The sequence below is a fragment of the Hemiscyllium ocellatum genome, chromosome 19, assembly GCF_020745735.1.
Source record: "Hemiscyllium ocellatum isolate sHemOce1 chromosome 19, sHemOce1.pat.X.cur, whole genome shotgun sequence".
NCBI lineage: Eukaryota > Metazoa > Chordata > Chondrichthyes > Orectolobiformes > Hemiscylliidae > Hemiscyllium > Hemiscyllium ocellatum.
The window spans coordinates 69,532,335-69,552,346 of NC_083419.1; the positions used below are offsets into that span (position 1 = coordinate 69,532,335).

The 20,012-nt window shown below is 52.2% G+C and overlaps 1 protein-coding gene across 1 annotated transcript in view; it reads left to right on the top strand.

Annotated features, from left to right (window-relative positions):
• LOC132825026 (F-actin-monooxygenase MICAL3-like) overlaps positions 1-20,012 on the top strand; it is a 483,930-nt gene that overhangs the window by 299,789 nt on the left and 164,129 nt on the right. The window lies entirely within an intron of this gene.

Consider the following 20,012-nt stretch of genomic DNA (forward strand, 5'->3'; position numbering starts at 1 on the left):
ATTAGCTAGGTTTCTCTATTAATAGTCTAATAAGTATACCAATGGGCTATGAAGATCCCCAGAGTCACGAGGTAGATAGATCTTCCTTGCTGTTTGTTGATATTGTACCGTAGCTTTTTTTCCCTCCACCTGAGGATGGGACAGACTCTCAGTTTAAGGTTTTGCTGGAATATTGTTTGAATCCTTGGATTGTGATTTGGACGGAAGGGTCTGTTTCCTTACTATACATCTCTATGACTCTATGCCTGTATGACTCTATTTGTCTCTCTTGATATTCATGGTTTCACACAGCCCCTGTCTTGGTGTCCCCCTCTGGCAAACCTTTTCTTGCTGCAAAAGTCCTCTGTGTGAAAATGCTACTCTAACATGTTGTATCATTACCTGGTGATAGTTCCAACCTGTTTTTAAAGTGATCAGCCATTTGTTAAAAAACACTTCTTCAATAACTTTTGTAACCATCATGTAACCACCCTGGTTCAGGGGGATCAAATACCTGAATTTTATAAGTCATCTCATTTTTCAGAACATCTTGAAAATTTGTGATCTGTTGTAAGCCTTTATTAAGATGTTCATAATTATGAACAATTTTGACAGGGTAACTGAAGGATACAGTATTCAGTTTCCACAAGTAGGCATGTCAGTATGTAGGGTCACAATTTCAAGATTGTCAGCAGGAGAGCTAGGAATGAGATGAGGAGAAACTTCTTAACTTAGGATCATTAGAATTTGGAATGTGCTGCCTGGAAGAATGGTGGAGGCAGATTCGATAGGAAGTTTCAAAAGAGAGCTGGATATATATTTGAAAGGGATGAAGTTAGAGGGCTATGGAGATAGGGCTAGAGAATAGGACTAGCTGGGAGCTCTTCCAGGAGCAGGTATAGAGACAATGGGCTGAATAGCCTACCTCTGTACTGTAAACTTTCATGATTCTATAATGGTGCATGAATGCTCATTAAGCAACTATTATAATGTGATCAAATTCAACGTAGAGTTTGAGGGGCAAACTCAAAATGGCTGCTTCTTTTATATTGAGATAAAGTTGCTTTCCAATAAGATGAAGCAAAGACTGTGCCTTATTTGTCTCCTGTGCAGTCCAGTTGCATAAAATATCAAAGGAAGGTTTTTTTAAAAAGTACTGGAATGTGATACAAAACCCACCGGTTAATGTCCGTGAAGGATAAGAGCTCTATTTTCTAAAGAAAATGCAGCCATGTACAGCTAAAGAATTAGAAGCAATTTAAACTAAAAGAAAAATTACAGAGAATGCAAAGAATAGTACATTGTTCTGATAGCTGGGAGAGAAGACAGAAAGGAGACAAAAGCTATGGTAAGTGTTAGATAAAGGAATGTGAGAAGGACCTTGCAATGGAAATCAAAATCGATATAAACACCTTTTTATATCTGTTTGAGGAAGAGTTAATAATGGTGTTAATGCTGATCTTCCAAAGCATCAGCATGACAGATATGTTCAGTAATTACTTTACAGCAGTACTTACAAGAGAAAAAGAAACCAAAATTCCATTCGCCCCCAAAGGAAACAAAATATTGAATCAGCAAAATAAGGAAAGTAGAAATAATGGTACAAATAAGGGATGATCACATGGTTTCCATCCCAGAGATAAAAGCACTTAAAATGAGCACATTAACCGCCGTGAGCAGGAACTGTCCCTCCAGAATGGCATGTTACAAAATCGCTCTCTGATTGCAGTAAGGTGATAGAGGGAATCTAGGGAATTATCGAGCTGTCAGCTTAACATCAGGTTTGGAGTGATTACTGGGTTGTATAAATAAGGAGAGTGACCGAAGATAGCAGGGCACTATGACGATGTTGAGCAGATGGAGTTAGTTTTACAATCAGCCCTGACTTCAAGGGGCTCCTCCTGCTCCCGAACACCAATAAAATTGACTGTTGAGGAGACGCCATTAGTTAATATGTCTGATCAACCACTCTCAGAACCTTCACAGTCCTGGGCTAACACCACTGTTTCACAAGCAAAACTACAAACGTACCTAGCAACACTTAAAACAATCAGCTATTCAAACTCAAGGAGCTAAAAGGGGGCTTTCCTGTTCTCTCTTTTTATTTGACATCAGGAGAATCTCAGTGAGCTTGGCATGGGTTGTGGAGGATGGTCAGGAGATTAGGGAAGGTTTAATGAGATCACTATCCAGGCTTCTTCGTCTCACTGCCCCAGATCACCCTGCTCTCTGACCCGTGATAGCGAGCTCACTGTCATTAATTATCATAGAACATAGAACCTGACTGCACAGTACAGGCCTTCAGCCCTCGATATTGCACCACCCTGTGAAATCAATCTGAAACCTATCTATCCTACACCATTCCATTCTCGTCCATATGTTTATCCAATGTCCATTTAACTGCCCTTAAATTTGGTGAGTCTCCTCCTGTTGCAGGCAGTGCATTCCACACCAAGAACCTACCTCTGACCTCTGTCCTATATCTATCACCCCTCAATTTAAAGCTATGTCCCCTCACACTATCCATCACCATCTGAGGAAAAAGGCTCTCACCATCCACCCTATCTAACCCTCTGACTATCTTATATGTCTCCATTAAGTCACCTCTTAAACTTCTTCTCACTAACGATAACAGCCTCGAGTCCCTCAGCATTTCCTAATAAGACCTTCCCTCCAGACCAGGCAGCATCCTAGTAAGTCTCCTCTGCACCCTTTCCAAAGCTTCCACATCCTTCCTATGATGCGGTGAACAGAACTTTACGCAATACACCAAGTGTGGCTGCACCAGACTTTTGTACAGCTGCAGCATGATCTCATGGCAATGAGACTCAATCCCTCTACCAATAACAGCTAACACACAGCATGCCTTTTTAACAACCCTATCAACCTGGGTGGCAACTTTCAGTGATCTATGTGCATGGACAGGGATCTCTCTGCTCATCTACACTACCAAGAATCTTACCATTATCCCAGTACTCTGCATTTCTGTAACTTCTTCCAAAGTGAATCACCTCATGCTTTTCCGCATTAAACTCCATTTGTCACCGCTCAACCTAGCTCGACAGTTTATCTATGTCCCTCTGTAACCTACAACAATCTTCGTCACTATCCACAACTCTACCGACCTTAGTGTCATCCTCAAATCTACTAACCCATCCTTCTGTGCCGTCATCAGGGTCATTTATATAAATGACAAACAGCAGTGGCCCCAAAACAGATCCTTATGGTACCCCACGAGTAACTGAGTTTCAGGATGAATATTTCCCATCAACCACCACTCTCTGTCTTCTTTCAACTAGCCAATTTCTGATCCAAACCACCAAATCACCCTCAATCCCATGTTTCTGTATTTTTTGCAATAGCCTACTGTGGGGAACCTTATCAAATGCCTTACTGAAATCCATAATGAATTGAATTGATTGTCACGTGTACTGAGGCACAGTGAAAAGCTTTGTCTTGTGAGCAGTTCAGGCAGATCACAGAGTTAAGTAGCACAAATTAAGTAAATAATAGGGAAAGAGCAGCAAAAACAGAAACATGGATACAGGCGAATGTTAAGAGTTTGTGAGTCCATTCAGTATTCTAACGACAGTAGGGTAGAAACTGTTTCAAAACGGGCTGGTGTGTGTGTGTGCGTTCAGGCTTCTGTACCTTCTCCCCGATGGTAGAGGCTGTAGAAAAACATTGCCAAAGTGGGATGGATCTTTGAGAATGTTGGTGGCCTTTCCTTGACAGCGGGCCGGGGAGATGGATTCTATAGATGGGAGGTTGGCCTTTGTGATTGTCCAGGCCGAGTTCCCCACTCTCTGTAACCGTCTCCGACCTTGAATGGTACAGTTGCCATACCAGGGAGTGATACATCCAGACAGAATGCTCTCGATGGCACACCTAAATAAGTTGGCAAAGGTATTCGCCATGGTGCCAAATTTCCTCAGCTGTCTGAGGAAGAAGAGATGTTGTTGGGCCTTTGTAACCAGTGCATCCACATGAAGAGTCCAAGAAAGCTTGTTGTGGATGACCACTCCCAGGAGCTTGACACTCTCCACTCGTTCCACCTCTGTGCAGTTAATGTGTGTGGGTGGGGGGGGTGGCATGAGTCAATAATGAGTTCCTTGGTTTTGCCAACATTGAGAGCTAGGTTGTTCTCAGTGCACCAATGTACCAGATATAATCTGTTTCGTCGCTATCTGAGATTCAAAAGACTATGGTGGTGTCATCAGCGAATTTGTAAGTGGCATTAGTCTGGTATTTGGTGACGCAGTCATGGCTACACAGTGAGTACAGGAAGGAGCTGAGTACGCACCCCTGGGGGCTCCAGTGTTGAATGTTAGTGAGGATGAAATATTGTCCCTGATCTCCACTGATTGTGGCCTGTGCGTCAAGAAACTGAGGATCCAGTTGCAGAGAGTGGGGCTTACTCTGAGATCACTAAGTTTAGTAATCAGTCTCAGGGGGACAATAGTGTTGAAGGCTGAACTGCAGTCAATGAGTAGGATTCTTATGTAGCTGTTCTTGGTGTCAAGTTGTTCGAGGGAGGAGTGAAGGGCAAGTGATATGGCATCTGACGTGGATCTGTTGGTCTAATAGGCAAATTGGAGTGGGTCAAGAGTAGTGGGGAGGCTGGAGCTGATTAATGCCATGACCAGCCCTTCAAGGCACTTCATGATCACTGAAGTTAGGGCCACTGGGCGGTAGTCATTGGGACATGCTGCGTGAGCCCCCTTGAAACAGGCAGGGACAGTGGCCTGCTGCAGGGAGAGGTTGAAGATGTCCAAGAAGACTCCTGGCAGTTGATGTGCACAGCCTGGTATTCCGTCTGGTCTCATTGCTTTCCTTGGATTCGCCCGAAGGAAAACTGATCTGACCTGACCTGACCTCTGATGCAGTGACTGTTGGGATAGGTTTGTCAGGAGTTATCAGAAAGCTGCTACCTCTCCGCCAACGTTCTGCTCAAAGTGCGCTTAGAAGGTGTTGAGATGATCTGGGAGGGATGTGTTATCATCTGCTATCTTGCACTGTCTCTTTTTAGAAACTGTGATGTCATTCAGTCCATGCCATTGTCACTGGGTATCTGCCTGGGGTCTAGTTTGGATCGTTATTGGTCCTTGGTTTTCTTAATGGCTCTGCGAAGGTCATACTTGGATTCCTTATATTTGGGTGGGTCTCCTGATCTGAAGGCCTTGCACCTGGTTTTTAGCAGGTTCTGTATGTCCTGGTCCATCCAGGGTTTCCTGTTGGAGAACACCCAGGTTGACTGCCTCGGTATGCAGTGCTCCACACACTCGCTGATAAAGTCTGTGTCAATGGTGGCGTACTTGTCCAAGGTACCTGTGGACTGTTTGAACACCACATCAACCACTTTCTCCTCATCCACCTGTTTGGTCACCATCTCAAAGAACTCAAAAAAGTTTGTGAGGCATGACTTACCCTTCACAAAACTGTGTAGACTATCCCTAATCAAATTATTCCTTTCTAGTTGATTATAAGTCCTATTGTTATAACCCTTTCCAGCACTTTGCCCACAAGTGACGTGAGGCTCACTGGTCTATAATTACCAGGGTTGTCTTTACTCCACTTCTTGAACAAGGGGACAATATTTGCTGTCCTCCAGTCTTCTGGCACTATTCCTGTAGACAATGATGACAGAAAAAAATTAACCAAACTCTCAGCAATCTCTGAGCACTTTGGTGATAATGACCACAATTCGGTTATGTTTACTTTAGCGATGGAAAAGGATAGGTATGTACCGCAGGGCAAGAGTTATAGCTGGGGGAAAGGCAATTATGTTGCGATTAGGCACGATTTAGGTTCCATAGGCTCGGGAAGGAAATTGCAGGGGTTGGGCACAATTGAAATATAGAGCTTATAGAAATTTGCATTAGCAAATATCCCCCCAGATATTGGTACCCACTAGTTCAGGTGTAGGCCATCCTGCTTGTAGAAGTCCCACCTGCCCCAGAATGAGCCCCAATTATCCAGGGATCCAAAACCCTCCGTCCAGCACCATCCTTATCACCACATGTTCAACTCCTCTCTCTCCCTATTCCTCACCTCGCTAGCACGTGGCACAGCTAACAAACCAGAGATAACAACTCTGTTTGAACACTAAGCTTCCACGCTAGCTCCCTGAATGTCTGCTTTAAATCCACATTCCATTTCCTGTCAATGTCATTGGTGCTTATGTGGACCAGGAATTGGAGCTGCTCCCCCTCCCTTTCAAGGATCCCAAAAACATGATCAGAGACATCACAAACCCTGGCACCTGGGAGGCAATGCACTGACCGTGAGTCTTTCTCATCCCCACAGAACCTCCTAACTGTCCCCCTAATTATGGAGTCCCCATTGAGTAGTACCCTGCTTCTCTTCCCCCTTCCCTATGAGCAATAGGTACATATTCTGTGCCGGAGACCTGTATCCTATTGCTTACCCCTAGTCATCCTCCCACAAAGGTATAAAAAACGTAATGCTTGTTGTTGAGGGGAATGACCAGAAGGAATCCCTGCATTATCTGCTGGTTCCCTATTCGTCCACCCGTCTACCATTATCCAGCTCTCTGTCCTGGGATATCCTGCTCTCTGTCCCGGGATATAGACCTCACTGTCCCAGGATATCGAGCTCACTGTCCCAGGTTATCCTGCTCTCTGTCCCAGGATATTGGTTAACTGTCTCAGGATAGCCTGCTCTATGTCCCGGGATATCGAGCTCATTGTCCAAGAATATCCTGTACTTCTCCCGGGATATCGTGCTCACTATTCCGGGATATCCTGCTCTTTATCCCGGGATATTGAGCTCACTGTCCCAGGATATCCTGCTCTCAGTCCATGGATATGAGTTCTCTGTCCCGGGATATGCTGCTGTCTGTCCCAGGATATCGAGATCACTGTCCCAGGATATGCTTCTCTCTGTCCCAGGATATCCTGCTCTCTGTCCCGGGATATCCTGCTCTCTGTCCCGGGATATCGAGCTCACTGTCCCGGGATGTTGCAATCACTGTCCCGGGATATCGAGCTCTCTGTCCCGGGATGTTGCAATCACTGTCCCGGGATATCGAGCACACTGTCCCGGGATATCAAGCACACTGTCCGGGGATATCCTGCACTCTGTCCCGGGATATCCTGCACTCTGTCCCGGGATATCCTGCTCTCTGTCCCGGGATTTCGAGCTCACTGTCCCCGGTTATCCAGCTCTCTGTTCCGGGATGTTGCAATCACTGTCCCAGGATATCCTACTTTCTGTCCTGGGATATCAAGCACACTGTCCCGGGATATCAAGCACACTGTCCCGGGATATCCTGCACTCTGTCCCGGGATATCGAGCTCAATGTCCCGGGATATCCTGCATTCTGTCCCGGGATATCGAGCTCAATGTCCCGGGTTATCCTGCTGTCTGTCCGGGATATCGAGCACACTGTCCCAGGTTATCCTGCTCTCTGTCCTGGGATGTCGCAATCCCTGTCTCGGGATATCGAGTCCACTGTCCCAGGTTAATGTGCTCGCTGTCCCGGGATATCGAGCACACTGTCCCAGGATATCCTGCTCTCTGTCCCAGTATATCGAGATCACTGGCCCAGGTTATCCTGCTCCCTGTCCCGGGATATCGAGCCCACTGTCCCAGGATATCCTGCTCCCTGTCCCGGGATATCGAGCCCACTGTCCCAGGATATCCTGCTCTCTGTCCCGGGATACCGAGCTCACTGTCCCAGGTTATCCGGCTCTCTGTCCTGGGATATCCTGCTGTCTGTCCCAGGATATCAAGCTCAGTGTCCTAGGATATCCTGCTCCCTGTCCCGGGATATCGAGCTCACTGACCCGGTTATCCAGCTCTCTGTTCCGGGATGTTGCAATCACTGTCCCAGAATATCCTACTCTCTGTCCCGGGATATCAAGCACACTGTCCGGGGATATCCTGCACTCTGTCCTGGGATATCCTGCACTCTGTCCCGGGATATCGAGCTCAATGTCCCGGGTTATCCTGCTGTCTGTCCGGGATATCGAGCACACTGTCCCAGGTTATCCTGCTCTCTGTCCCGGGATATTGAGCACACTGTCCCAGGTTATCCTGCTCTCTGTCCTGGGATGTCGCAATCACTGTCCCAGGATATCCTGCTCTCTGTCCCAGTATATCGAGATCACTGGCCCAGGTTATCCTGCTCCCTGTCCCGGGATATCGAGCCCACTGTCCCAGGATATCCTGCTCTCTGACTCGTGATATCGAGCCCACTGTCCCAGGTTAATGTGCTCTCTGTCCCAGTATATCGAGATCACTGTCCCAGGTTATCCTGCTCTCTGTCCTGGGATATCGAGCTCACTGTCCCAGGTATAGAACATAGAACAATACTGCACAGAACAGGCCCTTCGGCCCACGATGTTGTGCCGAACACCTGTCCTAGCTTAAGCACCTATCCATGTACCTACCCAATTGCCACTTAAAGGTCTGACCTGCCACTCCCACAGGCAGCGCATTCCATACCCCCACCACTCTCTGGGTAAAGAACCTACCCCTGACATCCCCCCTATACCTTCCACCCTTCACCTTAAATTTATGCCCCTTTGTAACACTCTGTTGTACCGGGGGAAAAAGTCTCTGACTGTCTACTCTATCTATTCCCCTGATCATCTTATAAACCTCTATCAAGTCACCCCTCATCCTTCGCCGTTCCAATGAGAAAAGGCCTAGTATTCTCAACCTATCCTCGTACGACCTATTCTCCATTCCAGGCAACATCCTGGTAAATCTCCTCTGCACCCTCTCCAAAGTTTCCACATCTTTCCTAAAGTGAGGCGACCAGAACGTTGACAGTGAAGACGAAAAGAGCATTGCCAACGGCTCTGCAATTTCCTCCCTTGCTTCCCACATAATCCTAGGATATATCCCGTCCGGCCCAGGGGACTTGTCTATCCTCAAGTTTTTCAAAATGCCCAACACATCTTCCTTCCTAACAAGTATCCCCTCTGGCTTACCAGTCCGTTTCACACTCTCCTCTTCAACAATACGGTCCCTCTCATTTGTAAATACTGAAGAAAAGTACTCATTCAAGACCTCTCCTATCTCTTCTGACTCAATACACAATCTCCCACTACTGTCCTTGATCGGACCTACCCTCATTCTCGTCAGTCTCATGTTTCTCACATACGCATAAAAGGCCTTGGGGTTATCCTTGATCCTACCCACCAAAGATTTTTCATGCCCTATCTTAGCTCTCCTAATCCCTTTCTTCAGCTCCCTCCTGGCTATCCTGTATCCCTCTAATGCTCTGTCTGAACCTTGTTTGCTCAACCTTATGTAAGCCTCCTTCTTCCTCCTTACAAGACATTCAACCTCCCTCGTCAACCAAGGTTCCGTATCCTGCTCCCTGTCCCAGGAAATCCTGCTCTCTGTCCTGGGATATCCTGCTCTCTGTCCCGGGATATCAAGCACACTGTCCCAGGATATCCTGCTCTCTGTTCTGGGATATCCTGCTCTCTGTCCCAGGTCATCCTGCTCTCTGTCCCAGGTCATCCTGCTCTCTATCCCGGGATATCGAGCCTCACTGTCCCGGGATATGGAGCCTCACTGTCCCGGGATATCGAGTTCCCTATCCTGGGATATCGAGCCTCACTGTCCTGGATTTTCCTGCACTCTGTCCCGGGATATCGAGCTCCCTGTCCCAGGATATCCTGCTCTCTGTCCTGGGATATCGAGCTCCCTATCCCGGGATATTGAGCCTCACTGTCCCGGGATATCGAGCCTCACTGTCCCGGGATATCGAGCTCCCTATCCCGGGATATTGAGCCTCACTGTCCCGGGATATTGAGCTCACTGAACCGGGATATCGAGCTCACTGTCTCAGGATATCCTGCTGTATGTCCCAGGATATCGAGCTTACTGTCCCAGGTTATCCTGCTCTCTATCCCGGGATGTTGAGCTAACTGTCCCGAGATATTGAGCTCAATGTCCCAGGTCATTCTGCTCTCTGTCCCAGGATATCGAGATCACTGTTCCGGGATACCGAGCTCTCTGTCCCAGGTTATCCTGCTCTCTGTCCCGGGATATCGAGCTCTCTGTCCCAGGTTATCCTGCTCTCTATCCCGGGATGTTGAGTTAACTGTCCCGAGATATTGAGCTCAATGTCCCAGGTCATTCTGCTCTCTGTCCCAGGATATCGAGATCACTGTTCCGAGATACCGAGCTCTCTGTCCCAGGTTATCCTGCTCTCTATCCCGGGATACCGAGCTCACTGTCCCAGGTTGTCCTGCTCTCTATCCCGGGATACCGAGCTCACTGTCCCAGGTTGTCCTGCTCTCTATCCCGGGATACCGAGCTCACTGTCCCAGGTTGTCCTGCTCTCTATCCCGGGATACCGAGCTCACTGTCCCAGGTTGTCCTGCTCTCTATCCCGGGATACCGAGCTCTCTATCACAGCTTCCCCTATTCCCTGTCCCAGGATATTGTGCTCATTGTGGCTGGTCCTCCTGCTCTCTGTCCCGGGATATCGAGCTGACTGACTGTCCTGGGTTATCCTGCTATCCTGGGATATTGCATTCACTGTCCCATGTTATCCTGTTGTCCATCCTGTGATATGGAACTCGCTGTCCTGTGTTATTGATCACAGTGTCCTGTGTTATTGGTCTCACTTTCCTGGCTTATTGATCAGGCTTTCCTGGGTTATTGTTCTCAATGTCCTGGGTTAGTGATCTCTCTGTCCTGGGTTAGTGATCTCTCTGTCCTGGGTTAGTGATCTCTCTGTCCTGGGTTAGTGATCTCTCTGTCCTGGGTTAGTGATCCCTCTGTCCTGAGTTAGTGATCCCTCTGTCCTGAGTTAGTGATCCCTCTGTCCTGGGTTAGTGATCCCTCTGTCCTGGGTTAGTGATCCCTCTGTCCTGGGTTAGTGATCTCTCTGTCCTGAGTTATCGAACACATTGCCCTAGGTTATTGATCTCAGTGTCTTGGTTTATTTCCTTTGCTGACCTGGGTTAGTGATCTCAGTTTCCTGGGTTTATTGATCACACTGTTCTGATTTATTGATCTCTCTGTCCCAGGCCGTCCTCTCCGATATCCTGATACAATCTCTGGCAAGCATCAGGCGGTTGTAGAAGATGTTTAAGCATTGTGTTCTGTTGCCTTCTATTTTAGGCGTCTTCTGAGAAACCAACCAGGCCGCCAGCAAAGCAAGTGAGTTAGTGCTTTCTCAAGGTTCCCAGTGACCTTCATGCCTACAGACATTGTATACAAACTTAATGCAGTCCACGTGGATCAAGTGTACCAAGTAAATCCTGTCAACTGTCAGCCCATGTACAGCCTCACCCAGTTCACATTGACCCCATATCACAGTGAGACCTGTCCACACTCTCTCAGTGTCCAGAGTAACGCGATCCACACTGACCCCTGTCTGCACTGACCCTGTGTACAGCTTGACCCCTGACCACACTGGCCCTGTGCATAGCGTCTCCCCTGACCACACTGCATGACTCCTGTCCTCACTGACCCAATGTACAGTGACCCCTGTCCACAGTGACCCCTGTCCACATTGACCCCATGTACAGAGTCACCCCTTCCCGCACTCACCCTGTGTACAGAGTAACCCCTTTCCACACTGACCCAGTGTACAGCTTGACCCCTGACCACACTGACGCTGTGCATAGCGTCTTCCCTGACCATACTGCATGACCCCTGTCCACACTGACCCAATGTACAGTGACTCCTGTCCACATTGACCCCATGTACAGAGTGACCCCTGCCCGCACTGACCCTGTGTACAGAGCCATCCCTGTCCGCACTGACCCCATGTACACAGTGACCCCTGTCCTCACTGACCCCATGTACACAGTGACCCCTGTCCACACTGACCCCGTGTACAGTGACCCCTGTCCACACTGACCCCGTGTACAGTGACCCCTGTCCACACTGACCCCTTGTACAGAGTGGACCTGTCTACACTGACCCCATGTACGCAGTGAGCCCTGTCCTCACTGACCCCATGTACAGAGTGGACCTGTCTACACTGACCCCATGTACACAGTGAGCCCTGTCCTCACTGACCCCATGTACAGAGTGACCCCTGTCCACACTGACCCCATGTACAAAAGGGACCCCTGTCTGCACTGACCCCGTGTACAGTGACCCCTGTCCACACTGACTCCGTGTATAGTGACCCTTGTCCACACTGACCCTGTGTACAGTGACCCCTTGTACGCAGTGACCCCTGTCTGCACTTGACCCTATATGCGCAGTGACCCCTGTCCTCACTGACCCCATGGACAGAGTGACCCCTGACCACACTGACCCTGTGTACAGAGTGACCCCTGTCCTCACTGACCCCGTGTAGAGTGACCGCTATCCTCGCTGACCCCAGGTAGAGTACCCCCTGACCACACTGACCCTGTGTACAGTGACTCCTGTCCACACTGACCCCGTGTACAGAGTGGCCCTGTCTGCACTGACCCCCTGTACGCAGTGCCCCCTGTCCACACTGACCCTGTGTACAGAGTGACCCCTGTCCGCACTGACCCTGTGTGCAGAGTGACCTCTGTCCTTACTGACCCCCATATACAGAGTGACCCCTGTCCACACTGACCCACTGTATTATGACCCCTGTCCACAATGACCCCGTGTACAGAGTAACCCCTGTCCGCACAGCCCCCACGTACAATGACCCCTGTCCACACTGACCCCATGTACAGAGTGACCCCGTGTACAAATTGACCCCTGTTCACAGTGACCCCGTGTACAGAGTAACCTCTGTCCGCACTGACCCCATGTACAGTGACCCCCGTCCACACTGACCCCGTGTACAGAGTAACCTCTGTCTGCACTGACCCCATGTACAGTGACCCCCGTCCACACTGACCCTGTGTACAGTGTCCCCTGTCCGCACTGACCCTGTGTACCAAGTGATCCCTGTCCACACTGACCTCATGTACACAGTGACCCCTGTCAACACTGCCCCCCTGTACAAAGTGACTCCTGTCCGCACTTACCCTGTGTACCAAGTGATCCCTGTCCACACTGACCTCATGTACACAGTGACCCCTGTCAACACTGCCCCCCTGTACAAAGTGACTCCTGTCCGCAGTGACCCCTGACCACACTGACCCCGTGTATAGAGTGACCCCATATACAGTGACCTCTGTCCTCACTGACCCCGTGCAGAGTGACCCATGTCCGCACTGACCCTGTGTGCAGGGTGACCCCTGTCCTTACTGACCCCCATATACAGAGTGACCTCTGTCAGCACTGACCCCGTGTACAGAGTGACCCCTGTCCACACTGACCCCGTGTACAGAGTGACCCCTGTCCACACTGACCCCGTGTACAGAGTGACCCCTGTCCACACTGACCCCGTGTACAGAGTGACCCCTGTCCTCACAGACCCTGTGTACAGTGACCCCTGTCCTCACTGACCCCGTGTACAGAGTGACCCCTGTCCGCACTGACCCTGTGTGCAGGGTGACCCCTGTCCTTACTGACTCCCATATACAGAGTGACCCCTGTCCGCACTGACCCCGTGTACAGTGACCCCTCTCCGCACTGACCCCATGTACAGAGTGACCCCTGTCCTCTCTGACCCTGTTTACAGAGTGACCCGTGTCCACACTGATGCCATGTACGCAGTGACCTGTGTCCTCATTGACCCCATGTACAGTGACACCTTTCCCCACTGAGCCCGTGTACAGAGTGACCTCTGTCCACACTGACCCAGTGTACAGTGACCCCTGTACACACTGACCCCGTGTACACAGTGACCCATGTCCTCACTGACCCCGGGTACAGTGACCCCTGAACACACTGTCCCCGTGTACTGAGTGACCCCTGTCCCCACAGACCCCGTGTACTGAGTGACCCCTGTCCCCACAGACCCCGTGTACTGAGTAACCCCTGTCCACACTGTCCCTGTGTACAGAGTCACCCCTGTCCACACTGACCCCGTGTACCGAGTCACCCCTGTCCACACTGTCCCTGTGTACAGAGTCACCCCTGTCCACACTGACCCCGTGTACAAAGTCACCCCTGTCCACACTGTCCCTGTGTACAGAGTGACCCCTGTCCACACTGTCCCCGTGTACAGAGTGACCCTGTCCACAGTGAGCCCGTGTACAAATTGACCCCTGTCCACACTGACCCCGTGTACAGTGACCCCTGTCCGCACTGATCCTGTGTACAATGCCCCCTGTCCACACTGACCCTGTGTAGTGTCCCCCATCTGCACTGACCCCGTCTACAGTGTCCCTTGTCCTCACTGACCCAGTGTACAGTGATCCCCTGTCCGCACTGACCCAGTGTACAATGATCCCCTGTCCGCACTGACCCCGTGTACGCAGTCACCCCTGTCCACACTGTCCCCTGTACAGAGTGACCCCGGTCTGCACTGACCCAGTGTACAGAGTGACCCCTGTCCACATTGATATAGTGTACAGTGACCCCTGTCCACACTGACCCTGTGTAGTGTCCCCTACCCGCACTGACCCCGTCTACAGTGTCCCTTGTCCTCACTGACCCAGTGTACAGTGATCCCCGTCCTCACTGACACAGTTTATTGTGACCCCTGTCGTCAATGTCCCATGCATGCAGTGGCCCCTGACCGCACTGACCCCATGTACAGTGACCCCTGTCTGCACTGACCCCCCATGCAGAGTAATCCCTGTCTGCACTGACGCCTTGTTAGAGTGACCCCTGTCCAGACTGACCCCATGTACAGAGTGACCGCTATACTCACTGACCCCATGTAATGACCCCTGTCTGCACTGCCCCCATGTACAGTAACCTCTGTCCTCACTGACCCCGTGTATTTTGACCGCTGTCCGCACTGACCCCCTGTACGCAGTGACCCCTGTCCGCACTGACCCCGTGTACGCAGTGACCCCTGTCCACACTGCTCCCTGTACAGAGTGGCCGCAGTCTGCACTGACCCAGTGTACAGAGTGACCCCTGTCCTCACTGATCTAGTGTACAGAGTGACCCCTGTCCACACTGACCCCGTGTACAGAGTGACCCTGTCCACAGTGAGCCCGTGTACAAATTGACCCCTGTCCACACTGACCCCGTGTACAGTGACCCCTGTCCGCACTGATCCTGTGTACAGTGTCCCCTGTCTGCACTGACCCCGTGTATGCAGTGACCCCTGTCCACACTGACCCTGTGTAGTGTCCCCCATCCGCACTGACCCCGTCTACAGTGTCCCTTGTCCTCACTGACCCAGTGTACAATGATCCCCTATCCGCACTGACCCCGTGTACAATGATCCCCTGTCCACACTGTCCCCTGTACAGAGTGACCCCGGTCTGCACTGACCCAGTGTACAGAGTGACCCCTGTCCACACTGACCCCATGTACAGAGTGACCGCTATACTCACTGACCCCATGTAATGACCCCTGTCCGCACTGACCCCATGTACAGTAACCTCTGTCCTCACTGACCCCGTGTATTTTGACCGCTGTCCGCACTGACCCCCTGTACGCAGTGACCCCTGTCCGCACTGACCTCGTGTACGCAGTGACCCCTGTCCACACTCCTCCCTGTACAGAGTGACCCCAGTCTGCACTGACCCAGTGTACAGAGTGACCCCTGTCCTCACTGATCTAGTGTACAGAGTGACCCCTGTCCACACTGACCCCTTGTATAGTGACCCCTGTCCCCACTGACCGCATGTAGAGTGACCCCTGTCCGCACTGAAACCGTGTACACTGACCCCTGTCCACACTAATGCTGTGTACAGTGAGCCCTGTCCACACTGACCCAGTATATGCAGTGACCCCTGTCCACTCTGACCCCATGTACAGAGTGACCCCCTGTCCACATTGACCCCATGTACAGCATGACCCCTGTCCACACTGACCCCGTGTATGCAGTGACCCCTGTCCACTCTGACCACATGTACCGAGTGACCCCTGTCCTTACTGAACCCCATATAGAGTGACCCCTGTCCACATTGACCCCATGTACAGAGTGAGCGCTGTCCTCACTGACGCCATGTAATGACCCCTGTCCGCACTGACCTTATGTACAGTGACCCCCGTCCTCACTGATTCCGTGTACTTTGACCCCTGTCCACACTGACCCATGTACAGAGTGACCCCAGTCTGCACTGACTCAGTGTAAGGAGTGACCCCTGTCCTCACTGACCCCGTGTTCAGTGACCCCCTCCGCACTGACCCCGTGTGCAGTGACCCCTGTCCACAGTGACCCCTGTCCACACTGACCCCGTGTACAGTGACCCCTGTCCTCGCTGACCCCGTGTACAGTGACCCCTGTCCGCACTGACCCCGTGTACGTGACACCTGTCCTTACTGAGCCCATGTACAGTGATCCCTGAATGCCCTGACCCTGTGTGCAGTGACCCCTATTCGCACTGGGCCATGTACAGAGTGACCCCAGTCTGCATTGACCCAGTGTACGGAGTGACCCCTGTCCACATTGATATAGTGTACAGTGACCCCTGTCCACACTGACCCCGTGTTCAGTGACCCCTGTCCTCACTGACCCCATGTTCAGTGACCCCTGTCCTCACTGAACTCATGTATAGTGACCCCTGTCCGCACTGACCTCGTGTACAATGACCCCTGTCCACACTGACCCAGTATATGCAATGACCCCTGTCCACTCTGACCCCATGTACAGAATGACCCCTGTCCACATTGTCCCCATGTACAGAGTGACCCCTGTCCACACTGACCCCGTGTATGCAGTGACCCCTCTCCGCTCTGCCCACATGTACAGAGTGACCCCCTGTCCACATTGACCCCATGTACAGCATGACCCCTGTCCACACTGACCCCGTGTATGCAGTGACCCCTGTCCACTCTGACCACATGTACCGAGTGACCCCTGTCCTTACTGAACCCCATATAGAGTGACCCCTGTCCACATTGACCCCATGTACAGAGTGAGCGCTGTCCTCACTGACGCCATGTAATGACCCCTGTCCGCACTGACCTTATGTACAGTGACCCCCGTCCTCACTGATTCCGTGTACTTTGACCCCTGTCCACACTGACCCATGTACAGAGTGACCCCAGTCTGCACTGACTCAGTGTAAGGAGTGACCCCTGTCCTCACTGACCCCGTGTTCAGTGACCCCCTCCGCACTGACCCCGTGTGCAGTGACCCCTGTCCACAGTGACCCCTGTCCACACTGACCCCGTGTACAGTGACCCCTGTCCTCGCTGACCCCGTGTACAGTGACCCCTGTCCGCACTGACCCCGTGTACAGTGACCCCTGTCTCCACTGACCCCATGTACAGTGACCCCTGTCCTCACTGACCCCGTGTTCAGTGACCCCCTCCGCACTGACCCCGTGTGCAGTGACCCCTGTCCACAGTGACCCCTGTCCACACTGACCCCGTGTACAGTGACCCCTGTCCTCGCTGACCCCGTGTACAGTGACCCCTGTCCGCACTGACCCCGTGTACGTGACACCTGTCCTTACTGAGCCCATGTACAGTGATCCCTGAATGCCCTGACCCTGTGTGCAGTGACCCCTATTCGCACTGGGCCATGTACAGAGTGACCCCAGTCTGCATTGACCCAGTGTACGGAGTGACCCCTGTCCACATTGATATAGTGTACAGTGACCCCTGTCCACACTGACCCCGTGTTCAGTGACCCCTGTCCTCACTGACCCCATGTTCAGTGACCCCTGTCCTCACTGAACTCATGTATAGTGACCCCTGTCCGCACTGACCTCGTGTACAATGACCCCTGTCCACACTGACCCAGTATATGCAATGACCCCTGTCCACTCTGACCCCATGTACAGAATGACCCCTGTCCACATTGTCCCCATGTACAGAGTGACCCCTGTCCACACTGACCCCGTGTATGCAGTGACCCCTCTCCGCTCTGCCCACATGTACAGAGTGACCCCTGTCCTTACTGAACCCCATGTACAGAGTGACCCCTGTCCACATTGACCCCATGTACAGAGTGACCGCTGTCCTCACTGACCCCATGTAATGACCCCTGTCCGCACTGACCTCATGTACGCAGTGACCCCTGTCCGCATTGACCCCGTGTACGCAGTGACCCCTGTCCACACTGACCCATGTACAGAGTGACCTCAGTCTGCACTGACCCAGTGTACGGAGTGACCCCTGACAAACTGATATAGTGTACAGTGACCCCTGTCCTCACTGACCTCGTGTACAGTGACCCCTGTCCCCACTGACCCCATGTACAGTGAACCCTGTCCTCACTGACCCTGAGTACAGTGACTCCTGTCCTCACTGACTGTGTGTACAATGACTCCTGTCCTCACTGAGCCCATGTGCAGTGTCACCTGTCCTCACTGAGCCCATGTACAATGACCCCTGTCCTCAATGACCGCATGTTCAGTGAACCCTGTCCTCACTGACCCTGTGTACAGTGACCCCAGTCCTCACTGACCCCATGTACAGTGACCCCTGTCCGCACTAACCCCGTGTACAGTGACCCCTGTCCTCACTGACAACAGTGTATAGTGACCCCTGTCCTCTCTGACCCTGAGTGCAGTGACCCATGTGTGCAGTGGCCCCTGTCCGCACTGACCCCGTGTACAGAATGACCCCAGTCCACACTGACCCCGTGTATAGAGTGTATAATGTGTGCACCGAGCCTGTGTACAGAGTGAGCCCTGTGTGCACCGAGCCTGTGTACAGAGTGAGCCCTGTGTGCACCGAGCGCATGTACAGAGTGAGCCCTGTGTGCACCGACCCTGTGTACAGAGTGAGTCCTGTGTGCACTGCCCTGACCCTGTGTACAGCGTGAGCCCTGTGTGCACTGACCCTGTGTGCAGAGTGAGCCCTGTGTGCACCGACCCTGTGTACAGAGTGAGCGCTGTGTGCACCGACCCTGTGTACATCGTGAGCCCTGTGTGCACTGACCCTATGTACAGAGTGAGCGCTGTGTGCACTGACCCTGTGTACAGAGAGAGCCCTGTGTGCACCGAGCCTGTGTACAGAGTGGGGACTGTGTGCACCGAGCCTGAGTACAGAGTGAGCCCTGTGTGCACCAGGCCCGTGTACAGAGTGAGCCCTGTGTGCACCGAGCCCGTGTAGAGTGAGCCCTGTGTGCACCGAGCCTGTGTACAGAGTGAGCCCTGTGTGCACCGAGCCTGTGCACAGAGTGAGCCCTGTGTGCACCGAGCCTGTGCACAGAGTGAGCCCTGTGTGCACCGAGCCTGTGCACAGAGTGAGCCCTGTGTGCACCGAGCCTGTGCACAGAGTGAGCCCTGTGTGCACCGAGCCTGTGCACGGAGTGAGCCCTGTGTGCACCGAGCCTGTGCACAGAGTGAGCCCTGTGTGCACCGAGCCTGTGCACGGAGTGAGCCCTGTGTGCACCGAGCCTGTGCACGGAGTGAGCCCTGTGTGCACCGAGCCTGTGCACGGAGTGAGCCCTGTGTGCACCGAGCCTGTGCACGGAGTGAGCCCTGTGTGCACCGAGCCTGTGCACGGAGTGAGCCCTGTGTGCACCGAGCCTGTGCACGGAGTGAGCCCTGTGTGCACCGAGCCTGTGCACGGAGTGAGCCCTGTGTGCACCGAGCCTGTGCACGGAGTGAGCCCTGTGTGCACCGAGCCTGTGCACGGAGTGAGCCCTGTGTGCACCGAGCCTGTGCACGGAGTGAGCCCTGTGTGCACCGAGCCTGTGCACGGAGTGAGCCCTGTGTGCACCGAGCCTGTGCACGGAGTGAGCCCTGTGTGCACCGAGCCTGTGCACGGAGTGAGCCCTGTGTGCACCGAGCCTGTGCACGGAGTGAGCCCTGTGTGCACCGAGCCTGTGCACGGAGTGAGCCCTGTGTGCACCGAGCCTGTGCACGGAGTGAGCCCTGTGTGCACCGAGCCTGTGCACGGAGTGAGCCCTGTGTGCACCGAGCCTGTGCACGGAGTGAGCCCTGTGTGCACCGAGCCTGTGCACAGAATGAGCCCTGTGTGCACTGCCCTGACCCTGTGTACAGAGTGAGCCCTGTGTGCACTGACCCTGTGTACAGCGTGAGCCCTGTGTGCACTGACCCTGTGTACAGAGTGAGCCCTGTGTACAGCGTGAGCCCTGTGTGCACTGACCCTGTGTACAGAGTGAGCCCTGT